This window comes from Eptatretus burgeri, chromosome 3 (genome assembly GCF_056783735.1).
Source record: "Eptatretus burgeri isolate ZD-2024b chromosome 3, Ebu_testis_v1, whole genome shotgun sequence".
Lineage (NCBI taxonomy): Eukaryota > Metazoa > Chordata > Myxini > Myxiniformes > Myxinidae > Eptatretus > Eptatretus burgeri.
Window position 1 is genome coordinate 138019977 of NC_140963.1, and position 10644 is coordinate 138030620.

Sequence of the window (10644 nt, forward strand, 5' to 3'; positions counted from 1 at the left end):
GCTATGTGTCGGTTTAAAATTCAATTTCGTTTTATTCACTGATTTTGACTTAAGTCTGCTCCCTGAGAATTCATTTTATAAAAGCTTACCCCCAAATTGTCCGCGGGATTCCCAGTGCTGTTACCTTGTAAACTGGGACAGTACAAGCTTCCCACACATGTTCCCGAGACCTTAACCAAGGGTGTCCTTTGACACCATCGATGCCTTGGAAAGGGTGTGGACTCTTCATTTCATTCGACAGTAAACAACTGTGTGCGTCTTTCGGCTGCTCCCGTTAGGGGTCGCCACAGCGGATCATCCGTTATGATCCGCATACTGATTTGGCATAGGTTTTACGCCGGATGCCCTTCCTGACGCAACCATGGTCGCTTCTTACGACACAGGGATAAGGATTGGGTTTCGCCATGATTCAGGGCTGCCCTACACCCCCTCATAGCGCGGCCCAGCGCAGAGCTCCCGTCCTCAAGCGATCCTCCAACCCAAGCCTCCGAGTAGCCGGATTACAGGCGCACGCCACTACGCCCGGTCGACAGTGAATAACATGTTTATTTATTTATTTTTCTTAATCCCAACACGTATAATTATTTCGTTCTTATCCTCCACCTATTTTTCTATGTAGCTACGTTTGTCTTGTCCAGTTTTCACATTGTCGGTGTACATTTTATCCCAAGTGGTCACCACTTGTGTTCATTTTGGGAATAATTGCACAAGGAGCCAAAAACTGATCTCTTCCTTTCTTTTTCTTCTATTCCTTGTAAAGCCCTGGGGTTAAAATACTGGATGGCAGTGGGTGAGAGAGATAAGTGGAGGTCTGATGTGCCATTGTGTATGTTGCATTCCTTTTAAATATTCATGTTGGTGCTGGGATCAGATGCCCTTTTTAGAATGGTCTCTGAGACTGCTTGCCTCGCACGTGACCCAAATGACTGTCGGATCAGAGCGTTTCACGGCAGCAGATCTGGCTGAGAGTGTACGGTATGGCAGGCTCACCCCATGATCTCAAAGGCTTTTTGTAATGTACAACTTTGTGCTTCTACGGGAGTGTTTAACACCATGACGGAGTGAAGGAAGCCACAGTTAGAGTTCTAATCCGTAGGACAACGTACCTCTCTCATTCTTGGTCTTCATTTTGCAGGGTTTGGCCTCCGCTAATTCAGTTGTTCGTCGCTCATTCTCACAACTCCTCCAATTCTCTGCGTTTCATGGTCTCCATCTGCGGCTCATGAGCACCTCGTTGCCATCTTCCACGTCTTCAGCGCTACGATATCTCACGGCAAACCTGCTGGAGTGAACATGCAGAGAAACGATTCGGTAAGGCTAAAAGAAGTAACAAGGTCTTGGATGGAATGAAAATGTTTGGTGGTATAAGTAGATGTTGGGAGAGGAAGACAATGGTTGGATATGGTTTGTGTGTAGTGTTTACTTGCAATCATGTTGCGTGTTGCTGTAGAAGGTGGTGATGTCCATTGTACTCTCCAACCAAGATGGTTATCGCAACTTCTTTAACTCAGATATCTGTGTGAATAGAGAATTATTGAGACACATGATAATGTTGGGCTTCTCTGCCAGTCATCCCTGATGTTAAATGGAGTTTATTTGTCAACTTTTGTTTTTTTGAAACACGGCAATGCAAAAATGTACAAATTGTGTCGTAAAGTCAAAGTTTACTCAATAAGTCAGACAAAACGTTTGGCAATTCAAGATCGACACCAGTGGTTCAGTGTTGTGTAAACTTAACAGTTTTAAATTAAAATTCCCACTTCCTGTGAGCATTTTTTTTTGGTGGGGTTAAGGGGGGTGGTTGGCAAATGAAGAGCTAGTTTTATTATTTATAGAGATGTCGAAGCTCACGGAAGAGCAGATCGCCATTGAAGCATAAGGAAACAATGACAAACTCAAACTACAGTTCAAAGAACGCCTTACCCCACAAAGTCTTGATAAAAATGACACGTGAAAGTTTTTTTTTTTTTTTCAAACTCTTGTTTTGTGCTATCGAGCACGATCTATATTTCCTACGAGCCGCTATTTTGTCTGAATCTCGATATTCCCCAACACTGAGAGCACGAGCGGAAAATTTGATTGGTTGCGATGACGTAAAATTTTGTCCGGGTGCTGATAAACTGGAGGTTTTTGGAAGTGGCAAGAAGGCAATTTGTGTTCTTCAGTGTTCAGAATCTTGTCGTGGCCAACAATATTGTCACCCTTGCACTTTTTACAAATAACTCACAATTTTCTCCAAAAATAAGTAGAAATTGACAAAAGTATTTTGCCTCCACAATTCTTTATTGCCCTGTTAATATTACAGAACCTTTGTTTTTGATTCATAACTTAATATATCCTTTTAAATCAGAAAATAATAATAAATGGCATTGGTAAAATTATTGACACCCGAGACTTAATATTTGGTATCACACCCTTTGGACAAAATAACTGCAGTCAAGCACTTCCGATGGACATGAATGAGCTTCCCACACCTCTCTACTGGTAGTTTGTCGCACTCTTCTTGTACAACCTGCTCCAGTTCTCCCAGATTTGAAGGGTTCCTTCTCCCAACTGCTGTTTTCAGATCTCCCCACAGGTGTTCAATGGGATTTAGATCTGGTCTCATTGCTGGACACTTCAGAACAGTTCAGTGTTTTATCTTGAACCATTCCTGGGTGCTTTTTGAAGTACGTTTGGGGTCATTGTCCTGCTGTAAGACCCATGACCAATGGAGACCCAGCTTTCTGACACTGGGTTGAACATTGCGCTCTCAAATGCCTCCTTGGTAATCTCCTGATTTCATGATGCCATGCACACATTCAAGGAACCCAGTGCCAGAAGCAGCACAGCAACCCCAAAACATCACTGAACCTCCTCCATGTTTGACTGTCGGGAAGGTGTTCTTTTCTTTAAAGGCTTCATTTTGTTTTCTGTAAACACAGAGATGATGTGCTGTACCAAAAAGCTCTAATTTGGTCTCATCTGCCACAGGACATTCTCCCAGAGGATTTTGGCTTGTTCAGGTGTGTTTTGGCAAACTCCAGTCAGGCTTTCTTGTCTCTCTCTCAGCAGTGGCGTCCTCCTGGGTCTCCTACCATAAAACCCCCTTTCATTGAGTTGGTGATGGATGGTGCGAGTTGAAACTGTCGTACCTTGTGTCTGAAGGTCAGCTCGAATCTGTTTGGCAGTGATCGAGGTGCTTTCTCCATCATTCAAACAATCCTTCACTGCAATCTTCGATCAAGTTTTCTCTTGCGGCCACATCCAGGGAGGTTGGCTGCAGTGACATGAGCCTTGAACTTCCTGATAACATTGCGTACGGTGGACACAGGAACATCTAGATCTCTGGAGATGGACTCTGTTGCCTTGAGATTATAATCATGCTTGGTTATCATGTAATCATGATTATCATGATTATAATCATGCTTGATATAATTATCCTTGCTTGGCTGCAATCTTGTGTTTGACCTCCTCAGACAATTCTCCGGTTTTCTTTCTTTTCTCCATGCTCATTGCGGCACACATAGTGATACAAATCAGCAGAATGACTTATTTTCTCGATTTAAACTGGTTGAATGAGTGATTTTTTTTATATTGCAGGCACCTGCATCCCACCACAGGTGAGTTCAATTCCAAAGTAAAGGAGAATCACCTGCTTGAAATCTAATGATTTCCAACAACTTCTGAAAGGTGCCAATATTATTGTCCAGGTCATTTTAGGATTTGTGTGTGGAATAAGCTAAGATTTATTCACTCTTTCAGCTTTTTTTGGTTTGTTCCACTGCGGACCAAAAGATTTTTTTTTAATTTCAACATTTTTTTGGAAAAAATGGTGCATTATTTGAAAAAAGTGCAAGGGTGCCAATAGTTTTGGCCATGACTGCCTGTACTGTAATTCAAGTGAAATAAAATAAAGATTTTAGAAGTTGTAGAAAATTTTTTTCTCCGAACGTTTACAGTCTTTTACACCACCTTATTTAATGTTACGTTTGTTCTTCGGGACTATTATTTGTATCCTTTACGATTTCTCTAAGTTTTCTTTTTGGAATGATTTTCAGTTTTGTTTGACTGCGGCCAGACAGGCAGACAAAGTAAGAAAAATTACCCTACTCCTGCAACTCAGGACTTGGTGGTGTTGTCGCCATATCAGGTGTCACTGTGCGTATGCGCGCTCGGTCCCAGATTCCGTACAATTTGCCAAATTAGCGCTAGTAGTCGATTTGACGTTTCTATCTGTTCAATACCAAACCAAGAAATGTCCTTTCCCATGATTTTTTTATGTTTATTTGGAATCATATGAGGTCCCAGAACAATTCGAGCTTGGTTGCCCAAATGGCAACTTTGGGCAATTCTGGTGATTTGCATAATCCAAGATGGCTGATCACCATCTTGATCATTTAATTTTTTTACCTGCTTGTCTTAAAATGTTGTGTAATACCTCTTTTCGGGTTTTTTATGTATGTAGAATCCATTTCTGATGTTATTCCTTCGATTACAGGGCTATCCCACGCGTTGAAGGTCAGATAAAGGTTAAATTTGATCTCGGGGTGGACAGCGAATTGAATCAACTTGATGAACATAAACGATTCACTTTATTCATGTTTTCTTCCTGTGAAAAATATCACTAAGATGTCACAAAAGCTGGTATTCACAATTACATAAGTGTAAAATTATACAATATAACGATAATTGTCATCTTCCCCAACTGAATCAAATTTCTGTATGCTCCCACTCATAATCGGGATCAGAAAGACCATCCTCATCCTCCTGGCCTTTGCTCTCCTGATCGGCACCCTCATCAAAATTCTCTTTCCCAACATCCTGATCTACATCATCCTCCTGATCTACGTCATCCTCATAAGCCTCCTCCATATCGACGTACTCATCTGTAGTTTGAACATCTCGTCTCTTTGAGTGTGGATTGCAGCAGCCATCTTCACCAAAGCAGTTACAGTATGACGGATATGAAAGATGTTCTTTGTGGCAGCCACACGCCTCAGTGATGCACTTCTTACTCTGTGCCCTACATTGACATCGGATCACGTCAGTTAGCTCTGGCGGTGCCGGGTCACCCTTAGCAGTGACAGGAACAGGGATATTATCCTGAATCTCCCATCCAAATTTTGAGATCAGCTGAATCATCGGGTGGAGCTTGGTGGTCTGCCGCTTTCCACAACATCACTTGTAAATGAGCCCTCAACACGTGTTGTAACAAGTTGGTCGTTGGAGGAAGGGCCATCACTTTGGGACTTTTCTTCTTTTTGGTGAATTGCGTAAAGCGAGCAGATTCCACAGAAGTTCCCGGTACCTGATCATACAGAGCGATGAAGAAAGGTTTTGCTGCTTCTGGCAAATCAGCTTCTGTGGTGCCCACCTCACCCAGCACATCAGCCAAGCCCGGGAAGTTCCCTGCCAGCAAAGTTTTTAGTGCGCCGATCTTGCCTTTGCCATTATGGATATGAGGTTGTGTCACACCCACTGAGGGCGTGCACGCCAAGGAGTTGCAAACATTTTGGCCCTAGGTCAGCACAGGTTGCATTGATATCTAGGACTGTACCGTCCCAACGCTCCATTTGTACTTTGCACTGTAGGTCTGCCTGATACACCCAATACACCAACAGAACAAACACGAGTGTCATCACTAAGCACGCGTATCACACCCTTTCCAGAGGTGGCTGCCACAAGGACATAGGAAATCATGGTGATGTCTGCTTTGTCATGACCAAATGCACCATCGTTACATTATCGTCAACAGTGAAGGTGTACAACACGCTCGCCAGCCTCCGCTTGTTGTTCTTGCTCTTTGGGATGACATCTCGTTTGGGCCAAGGACTGGCAATGGAGAGCTCATCGTCGATGATAATATCACCAGCCCGGCACATTCTCTGATGGTCCTTCGCAGAGACATCTTGGTACTTGTCAAAGACCACGATCTTCTCAGTGGCAGCTGGGTAGTGACCCAAATGACCCTGGATCGATCACATCATCACCACACTAAGTAACTAGCTTGGTGAACATTTGCTTCCGTGTCAACAAACCACCATGACTCTCATATTTGTCATACAGTTCAATGGATGTCCAAATACATAGTTTTCTATTGGTGTACATTTCATCGATAAGCAGGTTCAAAGTGGCATCATCAATCGTGGGGCTCTGGTCAGCATGCACAGGAATTGTCCTAAATTCATCATAACAGCGAACATGATACTGTGCCTCAGCTGCGAATAAGTCATCTGCGCCGTGACGGCGCATAGCAACTTCCCGCCTCCACACATCATTTTGATCATCACAATAGTGTAATACAACAGTCTTGAAGGGTGGAGCATCCTTGACACCCTTTCTTTCGCACTGTACCCACTCTGTCCCATCTATCGGGATGTTTAGGATTTACAGGCTCACAAGATGCAGCACAAAACAAACATTGTTTCTTCAAAATAAACTATTTTACTTGTGATTGTCTGATTCTGGCAGTTGGTGGTTTTTCACTGTCTGTAGAACCCTCCTTCCTCTTCTTATCCACAACCTTTTTGACATGATACTTGGAGGTGAATGAGCAGTAGCAGCCTTGATGAACTTCTAATGCCTCATCACCTTGCGAATCCAAAACATACTGTTGTGGGCTGGGGATCGGTGGCGAGGAACGGCCGCCAGGTGGAGCAGTAGAGCCGTCTCCCACCGAACACCCGGAATTGCAGGTCGTAACCTTCAGACAACTTCGAAGGTCATGGGTCACTTAAGGACCGTGATCGCCAATTCTCTGACGGTGTGGGGTAGGGTTAAAAGCCATATTTCAATAAACCTAAGTACCCACATCGTCAAATTACCGGGGAAGTCACACCCTCAATGGACTCTGTCGAACCGGGTCGCTCTAGCGACCTCGGTCCGGTGTAACCGAGCGGAATTACCGAAGTCCGTCGGTCCAAACGACAACTTACAGCTCAATCGGCTTACTGGTTCTCAAGCATGAACCGTGCTGGGTCAATGGAAGAAAACACTGGCAACGAACTGCAACATTTAACAAGGAGGGTTTATTTATAAGGGAGGGAGACACAGAGCAGACTTAATCATGAATAAAATGAAATGTACAATGAAAAGAAAACACTTATACAATTCTACTTAAAAGACTGGCGAGACACACACACACACACTGGACCCCACCGGGTCTTTATTGGACCCTTCAGCTTGAGAAAGAAGGCGAGCTGAGAGTCAAAGTCTGGTTGGGTACCTTTCAGCCTCGTGCGGTCACACCAATTCCAACCCACCACGGTGGGACTTGAACCCTCGACCCGAAATCCACGAGCCCACGATCCTTGCTGCTCGACCACCACCACCACCATGAGGAGCCCCACAAAAGACCGCCGACCACGACGACAGACCAAAAGCAATGGCCACGATGACTCCAGTACTCCCCTTGACGAACACCCTCCTCTTCTTATAGGACTGGGGCGAACAGTTCATCTGGCTGGGGCGGAGTCGGCCCTGAGGTGATCAGCCTCCTGATTGGACGGGGCGTCTCGGGGGGTGTGTGAGGGAGTCTCGGAGGCCCGCCCCCGAAGAGGCTCTGTAGTAGTTTCCGGCACTCTGGCCTTCCATTGGCCGGGCCCTGCTCACCCTTCGTCCATTGGCTGGAGGAAACGCTCCATGCCCTTCCTCGGAGCGGAGCCTCAATCTGATGCGATGGATGCTCCGCCCACGCCTTCAGCCAGAAACACTTAGGCAATGGAGTCGGTGGTGCGAAGAAGTGAAGGGGGTTGATGTAAAAAAACTACCTATAAAGAAACTTTGCAGCGCACACATGTAATTCCCGTTAGACATAGGGAAAGGAGCCCTAACTATAAACATATACTTATCGAAATAACTAAGCTTGGGGACTGCTGTCTGTGTGCAAATGGCTTCCAGATTCATAACAATACTGCATTCTAGTCAGGGTTTCATAGTCATGCCGCTCTGTTTCACATTCGATAAGTCTTTTTACTGCTTGTAGCTTGAATGTTCTTACTCGTCCAGACTTGCTGCAGGTCGGGAGAAAGCACTTCCCAGCATCAGGCGCTGTATCGGTCATCTCGAATCATGCGAAATAAACAGTAAAATTAGGAAGAAAATTGCACAAATGCATGCAAACTTTTAGCTCCAACATTAAATATATGTATATATATATATATATATAAATAATATTTTTCATTGCCATTTTGTTGAAACATCCAATGGCTGTCCACACAGAGGTCAAATGTAACCTTGACCTGAACTTTTGCACGTGAGATTGACATGCAATCGAAAAAATAATATCAGAAATGGATTCTACACACATGAAAACCCCCAAAAAAGATGCATTTCACACCATTCTAGGATTAGCAAGTCAGATGCTAAATTATCGAGATGGCGTTTGGTGACCATCTTGGATTATGCAAATTACCAGAGTTGCCCAAAGTTGCCATTTGGGCAACCAAGGTCAAATTGTTCTATGTACCAATATGAATATAAAGACAAAAAAAAAAAAAAAAAAAAAAAAAAAAAAAAAAAAACTTCATAGGAAAGAGCATTTCTAGGTTTAGGAAATGACAAATCGACTATGGGCTGCACGTTTGTGTTCCGATTCGTATTCTAGTGTTCAAAATATAAAATTCAATTAAAACCAGGCAGTTTCTCAATCACAGACTGACGTCGGTAGACAGACAGACCGATAGACAAAGTCAACCAATTGTTTAACCCAACTTTTTGCTTCGCAAGCAGGGCAACAAAGTCGGCCAAGCAAAAACAATCATGGCCAGGTCTCAGTAATGAGACACAGTTTATAGAAAAACCAAAGGTTGTTGTTATTACTTCGTATACTGCCTGTGGCTGCTGGTTGCATCATTGCTGGGGGCTCGGCTGTGCCGCTGACGAAGTTCCCCGTTTCCAGTAAGCTGGTACTCATTTTTCCGACCTCGGAAGGATGACAGGTTGAGTCAACCCACCTGGTGTTATTTAATGGCACAACAAGGGCTCAATACTCAAGACCCTAAGATCTTAAGCCAGACACCTTGACCGTTTAGCTGACACCAGGCTACCAACGAGGTGATCGGGTTTCATTAAAAAAAAAAAAATTTAACCGAGAACACGGATTAGCAAGAAGGAGATTGTGGTGAGATGCATTGATAATTTGGTGTCTTTCTGTTCTTTGCGAAGATGTGGAAGAGAGACGTGGAACACAAAGGTGTGGTGGTGCTCGGAATGCTGTCAGGACTTGGTGGTGTCGTCGCCATATCAGGTGTCACTTTTCTTCTGCGATTTCACAACCACAGGTGGTGGATCTTTCCCTCTCCTTTTCAAAGCTATTACCAAATGGAAGTCGATATACTGCACACACAAGAGAGGGGAGGGGGTGGGGGTTGGCTAAACTGAGATAACGTGAGAATACTAAAATGGGAGAAAAGGGAAGATAGAAAAGTTAGGTTGGAAAGGAATCAAAAGAGGAAGTAAAATGTAAGAGGGTTGTCTCGGTGGGAGAAACAGGTGGGTGGGGGTGATCACTCATTCCACCAATAATACAATGGGGAAAGAAGATGTAAGCTATGCTCCACCTAACCTTGTGACAGACCAGTCCGCCTTGGAAGTCCTCATCTGGGCATCGTTTCACTACTGGGCAGCCTAGTAGCTTATGCTGCAGTGCCCCTGCTCATCCTTCCTCCAAGCTCCCCTTATGCACAGGTACTCAAGTCCCAATATTAACTTGTTCAAAATCACAAAGCTGTATTCTCTCGTTCCCCCCCCCCCCCCATTGCTGCGTAACACGCGGATTCCTCCGATTCAGGTTCGAGCCTGGTTACTCTGCTTGGGCTGTACATTGACTCAAGGACCACTTCTAGCTAAGACCTGGCGCATTCAGAAGATTTTCAGTGGTCACTCGGTGTACAACCGTTTGGTCAGTTGGTTTGTACCGTCTCATGATTACCCAAAGTCCTTGACTTCCAGTAGTTCCCTCTCTATTGCTTTTGTTGTTACTCTTCTCATTTTCCTTGATTCCCCGTCTTCTCATCCATTCCCCTTCTGACCTGCCTCATGTGCTCTGCACTCATCCCCCAGGCAATGAGGGACGGGCGGATGCTGCGTGGTGTTATGGTTGTTGCTTTGTTGGACTTGTTACTGCTATCGGCATGGCATATTACCACATTCTTCAATCCTTTACATCAGGCATGTTTGAAGGCATTGTACTTTTGAGCAACACCATCAGAATTAGAATGGAAGATTGTCCAGGTCATTGAAGTTTGGTAAACAAAGAAAAATAGATCGAGGGTGGTCTTGTTTGTAAAGGTAAGATATCGATTTTGAAACTGCATCATCAATACCTGACAGTGAATTATAACAAACAGCCAGTCATAAAGAAACATTTATTGGAATAAGATTGTGGAACGAACGTCCCGATGAACTCGTTTGGGTCATACGTTATGCGGGTCTACCCACACCCTTCCCTTTCTATTAACTTTGGATACATTTTTAGTACTCCACTAAAGATACTTGAATGCTCATACGTTATTGCATCTCATTGCTTCCTCTTGGTAGGTGGAACCAGGTGGAAACTCGGGTTGGGTACAGAACTGGGTCTGGCTGGGGGTCCTGCTGTTCTACAAGGTACTCAAGCAAACATAATTTCCCTTATCAGCATTTGTTACCTTAACCAATCAA

At 44.2% G+C, this 10644-nt stretch overlaps 1 long non-coding RNA gene and 1 pseudogene across 1 annotated transcript; one reads left to right on the plus strand and one right to left on the minus strand.

Moving 5' to 3' along the window:
* Positions 1–1180: 1180 nt before the first annotated feature.
* On the plus strand, positions 1181–10505 carry LOC147031097 (uncharacterized). The gene is made up of 4 exons (XR_015056660.1): positions 1181–1311; positions 9148–9669; positions 9773–9883; positions 10045–10505. It is a non-coding gene; the product is annotated as an uncharacterized LOC147031097 (long non-coding RNA).
* On the minus strand, positions 4419–9184 carry LOC147031098 (uncharacterized; annotated as a pseudogene).
* Positions 10506–10644: the final 139 nt, after the last annotated feature.